General features: G+C 36.0%; 2 pseudogenes across 1 annotated transcript; one reads left to right on the top strand and one right to left on the bottom strand.

The window, feature by feature from the left end:
- Positions 1-10,385: 10,385 nt before the first annotated feature.
- LOC112615238 lies at positions 10,386-10,872 on the top strand (annotated as a pseudogene).
- Positions 10,803-11,459, bottom strand: LOC112615865 (annotated as a pseudogene). The gene has a single exon (XR_003117491.1). The product of XR_003117491.1 is annotated as a histone deacetylase 1 pseudogene (transcript).
- Positions 11,460-17,667: the final 6,208 nt, after the last annotated feature.

The raw sequence follows: 17,667 nt of genomic DNA, 5'->3' as shown, positions 1-17,667 counted from the left end.
AAAATTGAAAGTAAATAGAACAATCAATCCAATCAAGAGATACACTTCACCTATAAAGGTACAAACAGACTGAAAATAAAGGGATGGAAAAAGATATTTCATGCCAATGGAAGCCAAAAAAGGATAAGAATAGCTATACTTAACATCACACAAAACAGATTTCAAGACAAAAACTAGGGAGTCAAAGAAGGTCATTGAATAGTGATAAAGCGGTCAAACCAGCAAAAGAATATAACTATTTTAAATATATTAATATATGTACCCAAGACTGGAGCACCCAGATGTGCAAAGCAAATATTATTAGAGCTAAAGAGGGAGATAGACCCCAATATAACAATAACTGGAGAACATTTCAACACTCCACTTTCAGCATTGGACAGATCTTGCAGATGGAAAATTAGCAAAGCAACATTGGAATTAATCTGCACTATGGAGGAAATGGACCTAATAGGTATTCATAGAACATTTCATCCAACAGCTGCAGAATACACATGCTTCTCAGCACATAGATCATTCTCAAGGAGAGACCATATGTTAGGTTGCAAAACAAATCTTAAAGCATTCAAAAAATTTGAAATACTATCAAGCACTTTCTTTAACCACAATGGAATAAAACCATAAATCAATAACAAGTGGAATTTTGGAAACTGTAGAAACACATAAAAATTTTAAATATATATATGCTCCTGAATGACCAGTGGGTCAAGGAAGAAATTGAAAAAAAAATTTAAAAATGCTTGAAACAAATGATAAAGGAAACACAACTCTATCAAAACTTATGAGATACAGCAAAAGCAGCACTAAGAGGGAAATTTATAACTTAAGTGCTTGCATAAAAAAAAAACCTTCAGTATTTTAATGATGTATCTTAAATCACTAGAAAAGCAAAAGCAATCTAAACCCAAAATTAGTGGAGAAAAAAATACTAAAGATTAAAACAGAAATAAATAAAATTGAAATGAAGAAAACAATACAGAAGATCAATAAAACAAAAGTTGGTTTTCTGAAAAGTTACACAAAATTGACAAACATTTATCCAGACTAGGAAAAAAAGGGAGAAGATCCAAGTAAATATAATTGGACATGAAAAAAGAAGACATTGTAACTGATACTGCAGAAATTCAAAGGATTATTAGTGGCTACTATTAGCAACTATATGCCAATAAATTGGAAACTCTAGAAGAAATGGACAAACTGCTAGACACATACAACCTACTAAGATTGAATCATGAAGAAATCCAAAACCTGAACAGACCAATAAGAATTAACAAAATCAAAGCCGTAATAAAAAGTCTCCCAGTAAAGAGAAGCCTGGGACCTGATGGCTTTACTGCTGAATTCTACCAAACATATAAAGATGAACTAATGCCAATTTTACTCAAACTATTCTTAAAAATAGAGGAGGAGGGAATACTTCCAAACTCATTCTGTGAGGTCAGTATTACTCTAATTCCAAAATTAGACAAAGACACATCAAAAAAGAGAAAACTACAGGCTAATATCCCTTGTGAATACTGATGCAAAAATCCTTAATAAAATACTAGCAAACTAAATTCAACAATATGTTTAAAACATCATTCATCATGACCAAGTGGGATTTATTCCAGAGATGCAAGCATGGTTCAACATATGCACATCAATCACTGTGATGCATCATATCAACAGAACGAAGAACAAAAACCATATGACCATTTCAGTTGATGCTGAAAAATAATTTGATGAAATTTAACATTCCTTCATGATAAAAACTCTCAAAAAATGGATGTAGAAGGAATATACCTCAACACAATAAAAGCCATATCAGACAGACTAACAGCTAGTATCATACTGAATGGTGAGAAACTGAAAACCTTTCCTCTAAGATCTGGAACACAATAATGAAGTGCACATTCACCGCTGTTATTCAACATAGTAATGAAAGTCCTAGCTAGAGTAGTCATACAAGAGAAATAAATAAAGGGCATCCAAACTGGAAAGGAAGAAGTAAAATTATACTTGTTTGCAGATGATTTGATCTTATATTTGGAAAATCTTAAAGACTCCACTGAAAAACACTTTAGAACTTATAAACAAATTCAGTAAGATTGCAGGAGACAAAATGAACATATGAAAATCAGTACCATTACTATATACCAACAGTGAATGATCTGAAAAAGGAATAAAAAAGTTCCATTTACAACAGCCACAAATAAAATTAAATACCTAGGAATTAAACAAAGAAGTGAAAAATCTCTATAAGAAAAGTATAAAGTGTGGATGAAAGAAGTTGAAGAGGACCCCAAGAAATGGAAAGATAGTTCATGTTCATGAATTGGAAGAATCAATACTGATAAAATGTTCATACTACCCAAAGCAATCTACAGATTCAATTCCTATGAAAATACCAATGGCAATCTTCACAGAAATAGGGAAAATAATTCTAAAATTTATATGGAACCATAAAAGACCCAAAATAGCGAAAGTTATCCTAAACAAAAAGAACAAAACTGGAAGAATCACATCACCTGACTTCCAATTATACTACAGAGCTATAGTAACCAAAACAGCATGGTACTGGCATTAAAAAAAAAAAGGACACATACATCAATGGAACAGAATAGAAAACCCAGAAACAAATCCCCATGCTATAGTAAACTCATTTTCAACAAAGGTACCAAGAACATAGACTAGGAAAATGACAGTGTCTTTAATAAATTGTATGGGGAAAATTGGATATCCATATGCAGAAGAATGAAACTAGTCCCATATCTCTCATCATATGTAAAAATCAAAATGAATTAAAAAATTAAATCTAAGACCTCAAACTATGAAACTACTCAAGAAAGCTTTGAGAAAATGCTCCAAGACATTGATCTGGGCAAAGATTTCTTGAGTAATACCATACAAGCACAGGTAATCAAAGCAAAAATGGTCAAATGGAATCACATCAAGCATTTTCAAGTTAAAAAGCTTCTGCACAGCAAAGAAAACAATCAACAAAGTGAAGAGACAACCCAAGAATGGGAGAAAATATTTGCAAGCTACCCATCTGACGAGGGGTTAATTACCAGAATATACAAGGAGCTCAAACAACTCTATAGGAAAAAAAAAATCTAATACTCTGATTAAAAATGGGCAAAATATTTGAATAGACATTTCTCAAAAGAAGACATACAAATGGCAAACAGGCATATGAAAAGGTACTCAACATTATCCATAATCAAAGAAATACAAATAAAACTACAATGAGATATCATCTCACCCCAGTTAAAATTGTTTATATTTAAAAGATAGGCAATAACTAATATTGGTGAGGATGTGGAGGAAAGGGAATGCTTTTCCACTGTTGGTGGGAATGTAAATTAGACAACCACTACAGAGAACAATTTGGAGTTTTGTTAAAAAACTTAAAAAAGAGCTACCATATGATCCAACAATTCAAATGCTGGGTATATACCCAAAAGAAAGGAAATCCATATATTGAAGAGATATCTGCATTGCCATGTTTTTTGCAGCACTGTTGACAATATCCAAGATTTGGAAGCAATCTTAGTGTCCACCAGCAGATAAATGGATATAGAAAATCTAGCCAGGTGCAGTGGCTGATGCATGTAATCCTAGCACATTGGGAGGCCAAGGCAGGCAGATTTCTTGAGCCTAGGAGTTTGAAAACAGCCTGGACAATATGGCAAAACTTTGTCTCTACAAAAAACACACTAATTTGCTGGGCATGGTGGCACACACATGTGGTCCCAACTCCTCAGGAGGCTAAAGTGGGAGGATTACTTGAGCCTGGGAGGTCGAGGCTGCAGTAGGCTGTAATTCCACCACTGCACTCCAGCCTGAGTGACAGAGTGAGACCCTGTCTTTAAATAAATAAATAAACAAATAAATAAAATTACTAAAGGAGTATAATTGAATTATTTGTAACAAAAGATAAATGCTTGAGGGAATGGATATCCCATTTTCCATGATGTACTTATTTCACATTGAATATTTGTATCAAAATATGTCATGTACCCCATGAATATATAAATACCTAATATGTACCCACAAAATAAAAATTAGAAATAATTAAAAAGTAACCTCAATAGCTACAAAGAAAATTAAATATCTAGGAATTAACTATAGAGCACAGTTTGGAGGTTTCTCAAGAAATTAAAATTGAGCTACCATAAGAACCAACAATTCCACAGCTGGGTATATGCCCACAAGAAAGAAAATCAGTGTATCAAAGAGATTCCCATGTTTGTTGCAGCCCTGTGGACAATAGCCCAGATTTGGAAGCAACCCTAGTGTGCATCAACAGAAGAATGGATAAAGAAAAAAAAAATGTGGTACACATACACAATGGAATACTATTCAGGCATGAAAAAGAATAAGATTCAGTCATCTGCAATAACATGGATGGAACTGGAGGTCATATGTTAAGTGAAATAAGTCTGGCACCGAAAGGCAAGCTTTGCATGTTCTCACTTATTTGTGGCAGCTAAAAATCAAAACAATTAAACTCATGGAGATAGAGAATAGAAGGATGGTTGCTAGAGGCTGGAAGGGTAGCAGGGGGGTTGGAGAGAAGTGGGGATGGTTAATGGGTTAAAAAATAGAAAAAAATTAGAATCTGATAACACAACAGGGCGACTATAGTCAATAACAATTTAGTTATGTGTTTTAAAATAACTAAAACAGTATAATTGGATTGTTTGTAACACAAAGGATGCATGCTTGAGGGGATGAATATCCCATTTTCCATGATGTGATTATTACACCTTGCATGCCTGTGTCAAAGTATCTCATGTATCCAATAAATATATATACTTGCTATGTACTCACAAAAAATTAAAAATAAAAAAAATTAAAAAGAAATCTTGGACCTTTTAGTAGGTTTATTGTAAGTAGTGGTATTAGATAATAATTTTGCAAATGAGAAAATGTATTTAAATTTTGGGGACCCAGATTTCTCACTGTATGAGTACGGAATAGAAAAATAGTATCTGGAGCTCTTCCCTATTTCTATAGAGAAAAATAGATACCTACACTTTATAAAAAGGGCATATACTTAACAAAGGAAGACAGATAAGCATATATATCTGCTCTCTGTTATTTTCATTCTTTTTATATTAACTTTTTATATTCTTTAAACATCCGGACTTTCACAGGTTTAATATTGTCACAGATTCCACAGGATTTAATTATTCATAATTTCCATTTTCTTTGTTTATGTTCAAATGATCACAATCTAGCCAGTTCAAGTCATTTTAATTTGTGACTTTTACCCTTTAACATTACTGTAGAAACTTTTAAATCACTCTTTCTGGAATAAGAAAGATGTGCTGGACCATGTTTGTTTTTCCATTATTCAAGGCACAGAATCAGCAACTTTCCTCATTCCTTTTTGTGGAAAACTGTATTTTAGGCCAAAATTTGGTTACTAACTTGCAACTGAGATGATTCCAGACTTACACTGGTAGCGGGCAGGGTGACAACATAGCAGGTAACTGTAGTGTCAGAGATGGAAAAGATCTTATTGTTAAAGTTGTGAATTCTCATTTATGTTTCAATTTCAATCTAATGTAATCCCATGCCTTCACATTTTATTTCTATGTAAAACTAAATTATTTATTCTATTACTTGTTCAGCCCCTTACCTAAGCTATAATTATATCCCTTTCTTATTAAAATTTCTTCTTTTGCTCATTTATCACAATTTTGTAATGACTTTCTTCACACATTTCTAGATGTGTTGTTATATTCCTATGTCATATTGACTTTCCAATAAACCCTTTATTTTCTCATTTTCTTTGTAGGGGTTTATAACTAAAACCTTGCATTGCTCATTGTAGTAGGCAGAGTCCCAACAGAGAATAATCACAGTCAAATAGGGAATTAAGGATTTTTTTTAAATACTTTAAGTTCTGAGATACCTGTGCAGAACGCGCAGGTTTGTTACAGAAGTATACACGTGCCATGGTGGTTTGCTGCACCCATGAACGCATCGTCTACATTTGGTATTTCTCCTAATGCTATCCCTGCCCTAGCCCCTCACCCCATGAAAGGCCCCGGTGTGTGATGTTCCCCTCCCTGTGTCCATGTGTTCTTATTGTTCAGCTCCCACTTATGAGTGAGAACATGCGGTGTTTGGTTTTCTGTTCCTGTGTTAGTTTGCTGAAAATGATGGTTTCCAGCTTCATCCTTGTCCCTGCAAAGAACATAAACTCATCCTTTTTTTATGGCTGCATAGTATTCCATGGTGTATATGTGCCACATTTTCTTTAGAATTAATGAGATTTTAACAAAGGGATTATTTACATAGAAGTGGGCAAGATTTAAAGATTTAAAAGGAACCACCTAAGGATGGTACAGTGTCCTCTGATAGCAACAGAAGAAAGCTCTTACAACTTCTAGACCTGAGGGACAAAAAGGAACAACACAATTAGCAGAATCTGGAGAGAGAACTAGAGCTTATAGGAGCGGGGGTGTGGGGATGGGCTTCAACAGAGCATCAGAGCATGGCCATGGCCCTACAGGGAGGGATCAGAAAAATAAATACTCAGACACACTTCTCTACCTGCCCTCTTACCTCCTGCTGATTTTTCTCACTGACTAACTCCAAGGGTAAGATGTGGTGGCAACAGGGTTCAGTGATGCAGTTCATAAAGCTTAGCCTCCTGAAACAAGACCTAGCCAGAGAAGGGCAGACAAGAAATTTGGGGAGAGGGCAAACGGAAAATGTCTATTCTTCTCAATAAAAGCCCCACCACTTTTTAAGTTTTGAATAATTTATCTAACTGCCAGTTTTATTTATTCCTGGCTATTCAAATGTATTATCTCCAAAACAGAATTCATTTTCAGAGCTCCATCCAAGACTTGTTTTTCCTCTCCTCCTAAGTAAATCATCCAACCACGTGCTCAAGTCAGGAATGTGACGTTCATTCTTAACTTCTTTTTTTCTTTCAAGCAGAGTCATCCTTCAGGTAACATGGCCTAGAATTTATACTTTTAAAATCCACATCTTCTTTTTAGTCTCCACTGTCACAGTGTTAGCTTTAGGGACTTATCTTCTCCATGGACTATTGATTGTCATAGATTTGTAACTGGTCCTACTGTCACCAAGTTTTGTTCTCATCCATTTTGTTCTTCACATTGCTACTCTCAAATCCTACTTCTTTTCATCAAGGCATATTGTCCCTTACTAGGACTACTTCTAGAGACTGCTAATTTGTTTTTTCCTCCTACTGTTGCTCTGCTTAAATCAGCTAATATTGTATTATAATCTGCTCATGCCTTTCATCCGATCATTGTATAAAGGTCAAAGTCCTTAGCTTGGTATTAATGATCTTTTGTGATCTATTCCCAACTTACCTTTATAGCATCATTCTCACCACTCCTTCACATTCATCTTATGCTCTAATAATCCAAAGCATTTTTAGCTCCCAATGCACAACATTTTTTTTACAATTACCATTTATTGACTGCACATGATATACCAGACACTGAAGTAGATTCTATGTATAAAAAGATGGATAAGGCTCAGCCCATGCCCTCAATAATATTCTTTAATCATAGTATTTCTACTCTATAATGCATTTCCCATTTTGTCAGTCTGGAAAGCTCTCTTCATTCATCAGGACTGAGCTTAAACATGGCTTCCTCTGTGAAGCCTTTCCTGATAAAAACAATTAGAGATAGCTACTTCCTCTTCAGCATCCCCTAATACCTTGTGCACATTTTTTCTTATAATACTTATTGCCCTACTAATTTTATTCACTTATATGTCTTGCTCTCTGACTAGAGTCTAAGTTATACTAGCATATTTTGAAAGTATTTTTATCCATAGTGCTTAGAAGCAATGCCAAAATGTTTGTTAAACGAAAGGATGGATGATGAAATCAGTGAATTAGAGTAAAAGTGCTAAGGTGAGAGAACAGGAAAGCAGAGAAGACAAAAGGAAAAATAGAAAAAGCCTCCACAACACTCGATTTGAAAGTGTTTTGGGTCCATAGTATTTTCAAATTGAGACAAAAGACAGGAAACTAAGATGTTTGTTTTGTAATGTTCAAAGAATTCACACTGGGCAGTTATCTTTATAATGGATTTCACTTCAAGGGCTATATTTTGTAGCTATGTTTTAATTAATGGAAAGTGATTCCATGTGTCAACAGTGGGAAAGCCTACAAGGTGACCTCATTACAGTCAATGAGAAAGGTTATGTACAGCACTGTTCACATGTGTGATCTTATCTAGAAGCAGCCCAAATATAAACCACATTTACCAACACTGACTTGTAGGACATAGCTTATCCAGTGCTGTTACTTATAGTGTCTGATATGGTTTGGCTATGTCCCCACCAAAATCTCATCTCAAATTGCAGCTTCCATAATTTCCAGGTATTGTGGGAGGAACTGGGTGGGAGATAATTGAATCATACTGGAGGTTTTCCCTATACTGTTCTCATGGTAGTGAATAAGTCTCACAAATCTGATGGTTTTATAAGGTGAAGCCCTTTACACTTGGCTCTCATTCTCTCTTGTCTGCCGCCACGTAAGACGTGCCTTTCACCTTCCACCATGATTGTGAGGCCTCCCCAACCACGTGGAACTGTGAGTCCACTAAACCTCTTTTTCTATATAAATTACCCAGTCTTGGGTATGTCTTTTATCAACAGCACGAGAAAACAGACTAATACAGTGTCTGTGCAATAATACATTGTTGAGAAAGAAATGTGGGTGCTGAAATTAATCAGAAGGTGCTTGATTCCCAGATGAATTAGTTAGAGTGTTTCCTGTCACATGAGTTAGTCTGGGAATCTCAGTTCTGTTTTGCTAATTATCTCAATGTATTATGCCTTCCTTTCTTATTTATATGATCTTTGTTGTACTTTTGAGAAAGATAAAAACAACTATAAATATATTTTCATTTAGTCAGAGGTTAAATGTGTTTCCACTTTAAAAATATTTTGTTTATATTTGGGAAATTACTGCTATTGAAACTACAGCAAAAGAGAAAGCAAAGTCTTTGAGAGTAGTGGAAAAAGCACGGACTGGGGCTTTACGTGACCTAGGGTCCAATCTTTGTTAGTTAGCTAATTAGACAGGTGGGTCTTAGACTAAGTAACTTTCCTGTGGACTCTAATTTTCTCTTCCAGAAAAATATATGCTTGACTAGATCAGAGGTGGCAAACTATAATATCACAGTTTGAATGCCATATCAGATGGATTTTATAAAAACATTTTGGGTCTGCGTGGCATTAAGAAATGAATTAGAAATATTCAGCTAAGTCTGCAATCTCAGATTTGCCAAAGTCCTCTGACATGTGCAGTTTGCCCTCAAATGGCACATGTGTGGAACACACCTGCAGAAGTATAATAAAGGCTTTGGGAACTAAACTTCCATATAAACACTGTCCAAGACCCAGACCAAACTCTGTTCTGGAAATCATCCCCAATCTTTCTGTTGTTGTACATCAGTTCGAGCTCACATCTGTCATATACTTGTAGATATATGAGAAATGAATTTGTAGTCTTTACGATAAATGGCCACTAAATTCTCCTTCTACTTTAAAATGTTGTGTCTTTTTTTCAGAGAAGTTTAGAAATTTTAGAAGGAAGAATATTTAGCCTGTCTTTGGGAAAATCTCTCACTACTATGTGTTGTTTAAGTTGGCTATGAGGCAGTTTTACTATAGTCATTGATTTCAGGCTTAGCTGTTTGACATCTTCTGAAATATTACTAATTTTTGCTGTTTTCTGAAAAGAGGACCCAAGACATTATATTTTACATTCCCGAGTGTGGCATTAATGTTCTTGATCCCAAAGATGCAAATGAACAAAACTGAATTATAAGCATCATTTGGGAGCACCTTAAATACACAAGCAAACATTTATCTAACTTCTTCAAGTTCAAAGATATATGATATCTAAATAGCTAAGTTATAAAAAAATTATAAAAGGATTAGACCAATTGGAAGTCAAAGGAAACAGAAAGTGTTCTAATAAATCAATTTAGATTGTGTACAATTAGGCATTTCCAATTCTTGCATAAATGACTCTTCTGAATTTTAATAATATTATTTATTCTGCTTTAATTTTTGGAGTAGAGGTAAATTAAATAATTTTTCTTAGGGGAAAACTTTACTATCTTCCAAAAGACAGAGATTGAAAGCTGCCTTTTACTTTGTCTGACATATTTTATATATTGGCCAATCTGTAATTATTCATTTAGTTTAGTTTTAAGGATTTGTTTTCTGTATCTGTGAATTTTAAACTTTCTTTTAAATTAAAATTTATAAATTTTTTTTTTTGATCATGACAACTGTTCACTTTATTACTGGATTCAATTTTATAATAAATAATAAAAATTTTTGAGGGCAGATGGACCGACTGATGGTAGGGACGGGAGGCGAGCAAGATGGCGCAGACGCAGGGCACCGGGAGGAAAGTCTGTTACTACTACGATGGGGATGTCGGAAATCACTACTACGGACAAGGCCACCCAATGAAGCCTCACCGAATCCGCATGACTCATAATTTGCTGCTCAACTATGGTCTCTAGCAAAAAATGGAAATCTATCGCCCTCACAAAGCCAATGCTGAGGAGATGACCAAGTACCATAGCGACAACTACATTAAATTCTTGCACTCCATCCGTCCAGATAACATGTCGGAGTACAGCAAGCAGATGCAGAGATTCAACCTTGGTGAGGACTGTCCAGTATTCGACGGCCTGTTTGAGTTCTGTCAGTTGTCTACTGGTGGTTCTGTGGCAAGTGCTGTGAAACTTAATAAGCAGCAGACGGACATCGCTGTGAATTGGGCTGAGGGCATTCGTGTTCTGGTTAGTCATATTGGAAGGGCTGATGTGGAGCTTGAAATCTGGTCCAAAGTATTCAAAGTAGTCGTTGTATGGAAGCTCATTAGGGATCTCCGTATCCAGGGCCACAGCTGTCTAGTATGTCCAGCACCGGGCAACATTACGAATGGTGTAACCACCACCTCCCAGCATCAGCATAGGCAGGTTAAGGCTCTTGACAAATTCCACACACTTGGCGTGCCCTTTGATGGTTAGATTGAAGCAACCTAACCGATCCCCAGATAGGCAGTCTGAGTCACACTGTAAGACCACCGCACTAGGCTGGAACATCTCCATTACTTTGGACCTGACCGGCTTGAAAACGGCCTCACAGGACTCGTCATCAATCCCATCTCGGAGCGAGTAGTTAACAGCATAATACTTGCCTTTGCCAGCCCCGATATCCTGTAGGTCCCCAGATCCTGGGAAGTACTGTCTATACTTATGAAAGGACACAGTCATGACTCGGTCTGTGGTACAGAAGGCCTCTTCCACGCCGTCGCCATGGTGAATATCAATGTCAATATACAGCACCCTCTGGTGATGCTTTAGCAGTTCCAGAATGGCCAAGACGGTATTATTGACGTAACAGAAGCCAGATGCCTCAGACTTCTTTGCATGGTGCAGGCCCTCAGCCCAAAATTTATAAATTATATATGTTTTGGCAGAAGCTTGGAGTTGAATTTGAAGCCAAATGTAATAGGATTAATTAGCTACTCTTATTTACTTACATATTTTAATCTTTTAAATAAAGTCTAATTTTCTTTAAAATGTGAATTTTAACTCAAAATATTCAGTGATCATGATAGCAGGTGAGAGAAACGGGATATAATGTTGGTTTTATTGGTCTACTGGGTTGAGTAAATGTATCTACTAAAATGAACTTCTGTCAATTTCTATAAACCATTTTGTGATGAAAAAAGCACAGGCTTATTACTTTACATTTTCAGGGTTATTAAAGAAAGTTTTATTAGTCTCTGATGCTCATCAAAAAGTAGCAAGCACATAGGTTTGAGGATGTGTCCATTTGCAGAAACTACATGCAAAGAAAAATGTGCACAGTTATATTTTGAAAATCAGAATATGACTACCTGCAATTTGATTATCTGAAATTTCACCATGCCTGCTGAGGTGTGTCTTTTTCATTATGAGATCTCCAGCTTAAAAGAAATTGCATCGTTTCTCTTGTCCCCTCAGATCACTGAGGATACACTGTATAAATAATTGTTTATAAAAGTGTTTGCTTTGTAAAATTGAAGACAGCATGACAACTGAAGAGTCACTGCTAACTTTGTTTGGAAGTAAATTATGAGAACTTTCTTCCTCTTCCTCTGTCTAGTTTGTTGATTTATCTTTTTTTTTTTTTTGGAGACACAGTCTTGCTCTGTCTGCCCAGCCTGGAGTGCAGTGGCACGATCTCAGCTCACTGCAAGCTCTGCCTCCCGGGTTCATGCCATTCTTCTGCCTCAGCCTCCCGAGGAGCTGGGACTACAGGTGCCCGCCACCACGCCCGGCTAATTTTTCGTATTTTTAGTAGAGACAGGGTTTCACCATGATAGCCAGGATGGTCTCGATCTCCTGACCTTGTGATCCACCCATCTCGGCCTCCCAAAGTGCTGGGATTACAGGCGTGAGCCACCGCGCCCGGCGACTGTGATTTATCTTAAAGATGAAATATTCTTATTTTGTTTTGTATTCAGGTTGAGATGAAATGAGGCCTGGTTTCTCATTCAAAAGGAAAACCAGAGAGCAGAGGAATTGACACAATTTTTACCTCCTTCAAATTTAGCTAATAATTATTTTTTTAAACTATTGGATTGTTGATGATAAAGAGAATTATATTTAATTTACAAAATATTAATTTAAGAAAAAAGATCATGTTTTAGCATTTGCCATTACTTCTTGGTGTTATTTGTGGAATTAACCTATACAATAACTTAATAACTTAAAAATAGGAATATAGGACACGGTTCTAGCCACAATGAGTAATCCTATTACCTTTATTATATCTAAAGACATCACAAAATACAAAACACTGACTTCAGAACTCTGAAGTAAGCATGTTGGAGCAGGAAATCAAAACCTAAAGAAAGGCTAATGTAGAGAAGATTTATTTTTTTCTTCCTTTATCTTCCAGCATTAACTCTAGGGAACGTTACACGAGTAATTGCACGTCAGGCAGGCCAGAAAATACTCCACGAAAATCTCATCTTCCAGTGCAAGAGAAATATTTATTTTTTCTTCCTTTCTAATTTTTCCTGTCAGCCCTGCCTCAAGATCAGCCCCATCTGAGGCACAGCAGTATGGCATGATCCCCTAAAACCACGAGAGAAAGCTCATCTCTCTGAATAGAGAAACTAGGAAAAGATATTTCTGTTATGTAAGTGTGGAGGAAATATCACATTTTCATATCGCTCTTTTATCGCTTGATCTCAAGTGACAAGGACCTGCACATCATTGTGGGAAGGTAAAACTTTGAGAAAATTCCATCTTTCTGGCCAGAGGAATGGGAAAATAGACCCCTTCTAGGTGGAGAGTGTGGGGAAAATCCCTGAGAGAAGAAAGAAAAGATCACTGATTCTGAGTATGAAGCAACAAAAGTACAGGGCTCACCCGGCAAGCTATGCATGCATTGTATTACTCTGTTTTCACACTGCTACAAAGAAATACCTGAGACTGGGAAATGTATAATGGAAAGGGATTAATTAACTCACAGTTCCACATGGCTGAGGATGCCTCAGGAAACTTAGAATCATGGCAGAAGGCAAAAGGGAAGCAAGTACCTTCTCCACAAGGTGGCAGGAAAAAGAGAAAGCAAGGGAAACCACCACTTATTAAAACCTTCAGATCTCATGAGAACTCGCTCACTATTATGAGAACAGCATGGAGGGCACTGCCCCCATGATCCAACCGCTTCCCATCAGGTGCCTCCCTCGACACGTGGTGATTACAATTCAAGGTGAGATTTGGGTGGGGACACAAAGCCAAACCACATCATGCACGAAACACACACAAAAAATATAATAAACCATTTGACAACTGAGATGCAATATAAACATTGCCCAAGGTCCAGATCAAACCCCAAGTGGCATACGCAAGAGACACACACAAACATTCTTGAAAAGTCTTTGAAAAATGAACTGGCATTGCAACCACCTCACAGAGAAAGCAAGAAAGAATGTGGAGTCTCAACCTAACTAGGTTGATTACCTACCACAAGAACAACATTGATAGCAACTGCACCAAAAACAAATCAGCATTCTCCAGAGGATTTTAAAAGGAACCAAAGCCTCACATCAAAGTATTCAAAATGTCCAGGATACCATGAAAAATTACTCAACATACCATGAAACAAAAAGCCTCACAAAATCTTAAGAGAAATACAATCAATAGATGGATATCAGCTCTGAGATAAAAGAGTTAAACATTGTCAACGGACTTGAAAGCAGCTGTTGTTGTGCATCATTAAGTAATAGCGAACAATCTCAAAACAAATGTATTAAGGAGGTAAATTCTCAATATAGAAATATAAAGCATAAAACAAATAGAAAGTTTGAACTTAAAAATACAATATTTGAAATTTAATAAATGTACTAAATGATCTCAGTAACAGAATGGAAATGGCAAAGGAAAGAACCTATGAACTTGAAATTAGATCAATAGAAATTATCCAAACTGAAGAGCAGAGAGAAACAAATGAAAAACTTAAATAGAATTTCAGAGACTTCTAGAATGACATCAAAACATTTAATACTCATGCCCTGGAGTCTCTGAAAGAGAGGAGATTAGCACAGAGAGAAGTATTTGAAAAGCTAACATTTGAAAAACTAATGATAAAACTTCTAAGATTCAGTAAAATATATAAATTAACATATTCATGAAACTCTGTGAGCCACAACCAGAAATACTCAGAGAAAACCATGCTCAGGCACATCATAAACTGCTGAGCAACAAAAATAAAGAAAAAATATTGTTCCCTGCATATAAGGGCAGAACAATTGGAATAATTACATATTTCTTATCAGAAACCGTAGAAGCTGCAATATTTTTAAAGTGCTGAAAGAAAGGAACTGTCAATGTAGAATTGTATAACCAGAGAAAATAACCTTAAGGAATGAAGGCAACATAAAGGCATTTTTAGATAACAGAAACCCAGAAAATTCATCACTAGCAGACCTACTCTAAAAGAATGCCAACGGATCTTCTTCGCATTGAAAGGAAATAATACCAGAAATAAACTTGGAACATAAGTATTAAAGGATGAGTAATAGGCATGATAAAGATGCAGGTAAGTATAATAGATAATAGGGGAGGGATTGCATTGGGAGTTATACCTGATGTAAATGACGAGTTGATGGGTGCAGCAGACCAACATGGCACAAGTATACATATGTAACAAACCTGCACGTTATGCACATGTACCCTACAACTTAAAGTATAATAATAATAAATTAATTAAAAAAAAAAAAAGAGATAATAGCTCTCCTCTGAAGATCTTTGACGTAATATGTACGACTGTTGAAGGAAAAATTAGAACACTTTCTGGGGTCATTTTAGTGTATGTAGATGTAATACCCATACTAATTATAAAAGAAAGAAATCATGCCCTTTGTGGCAACATGGATGGAGCTGGAGGCCATTATTCTAGGGACCTAATGCAAGAACAGAAAACCAAATACCACATGTTCTCACTTACAAGTGGGAGCTAAACACTGAATAAACATGATTGTAAAGGTGGGAACAAGACGCTAGGAATCACTAGATGTGGGATGCAGAGGGGCGTGGGTTAAAGAACCACCTGTTAGGTACTATGTTTATGGCCTGGGTGATGGGATTGTGGAGCCCCCAAGTCTCAGCATCATAAAACTTACCCATGTAACAAACCTGCATGTGTACCTTTAATCTATATTAAACGTTGAAAAAAAAAAGCCCTATAACATAAAGAAAAGAGAATAAATAGATCTATGTGGTTATAAGATACTTTGCTTACTCTAAAAAGACTGTGAGAATATATATTAAAATTTGCAGTGCAACCCCAAAAAATACAAGAGATAATGCATACGAGCCAATAGATAAAAGAAAATGGAATATTAAAATATATTCAAATAATTTTTTAAAATAATTGAGACACCGTGATTTTAGTGAAAGATTAGCCACATAGATCAATGCCACAAAATAGAAAGTTCAGAAATAGACACATATGTATATGACCTATTGATTTTTGACAAAGATGCAGGGGCAATTTCAATGGAGAGAGGATAGTCTTTTTATCCAAATATAAAAGGAAAAAAAGAATCGTAATCTACACTTCACCCTTTATACAAAAACTCCCTCAAATGGACCATAGACTAAAAGATAAAACACAAATTTATAAAACTTTGATGGCATTCATAGCATGCCATTCCAACAGATGCCCCTTTGGCATATTGATCATTTTGAGTTAAGGACACTTGGAAAATAGCAGATGCAAGAAGGGCACTCTGACCTTCCTTTTTCTTCCTGAAAACAGGTGAAGATAAAACTCATGTGAAAGGTGTCCTTGCAGTGCTAGGAAGAACATTCTTATCACCAGAGATGAAAAGTTGAGACCAAGAGATAACTGCACAGAAAAAACATCAGAATCATCTTTATCTTCCTAGTCACCTTTCCACAATTAACTGCCCTAGCCCAAAACCTTTTGGCTCGTCAAATTTTTACAATTTACAACCCTTTGTCTAACCTAGTATGTAATCTTTCAGTCCTAGCTACTTCTTCGGATCTTCATTTTTCTTGTGACAGCCCCTATGGATGTGCAAACATTATGAAACAAAATTTGTCATCATTTCTCCTGTTAATATGTCCTATGCCAGTTTAATTCTTAGGCCCCACCAGAGAACCTAAGAGGATACAGGAGAAATTCAACTTTTAGAAGAAAAAAAAGGAGGAAACCTTTGTGACCCTGGGTTACATAAACATTTATTGAGTATGACATTAAAGACATGACCCATTAAAGAAAAAAATTGATGTATGTAATCAAAATTTAAAATTTTGTTCAGTGAATGACAATATAAAGACAAGCTGTAGGCCAAGCGCAGGGGCTCACACCTGTAATCCCAACACTTTGTAAGGTAAAGGTGGGAGAGCTGCCTGAGCCGAGGAGTTCAAGGCCATCTTGGGCAACATAGTGAGACCCTGTCTCTACAAATTTTTTAAAAAAGATTAGCTGGGTATGGTGGTTCCTCCTTGTAGTCCCAGCTACTCAGGAGGCTGAGATGGGAGGACGGTTTGAGCCTGGGAGTTTGGGGATGCAGTGAGTGATGATCATGTCACTCACTGTACTCCAGCCTGGAGGACAAAGTGAGACCCTGTCTCAAGTAGACAAGTAAGTAAAAGACAAGCTGTAGACAGAGAAAAATATTTGCAAATCACTTTTATACTAATATTTAAAGGCCATTCAAAACTTAACTATAGAAAAACAAACAACCCAATGAACAAATAGACAATATGAACTGACACTTCACAAAAGAAGATATTTTAATGGCAAATAAGCACATGAAAAGATGTTCAAAATCATTAGTCATTTAGTGAACTGCAAATTAAAATCACAATAAGATATTGCTGCATACCTATTGGAGTGACTGAAATCCAAAACTGACAATGCCAAGAGCTGACAAGGATATGGAACAAGTAGAACACTCATACTTTGCTGATAGGAATGCAAAATAGTACTGCCACTATGGAAAATAATTTGGCAGCTTCTCAAAAGGTTAAACATATTATATGACCCCCAAAAAATTCCTACTCCAAGTATTTACCTGAGAAAAATGGAAACCATATTTCACCAAAAATCCTGGATGCTAAT

This window comes from Theropithecus gelada, chromosome X (assembly GCF_003255815.1).
Source record: "Theropithecus gelada isolate Dixy chromosome X, Tgel_1.0, whole genome shotgun sequence".
In the NCBI taxonomy this organism is placed as follows: domain Eukaryota; kingdom Metazoa; phylum Chordata; class Mammalia; order Primates; family Cercopithecidae; genus Theropithecus; species Theropithecus gelada.
This window is presented reverse-complemented; position numbering and strand designations above follow the sequence as displayed.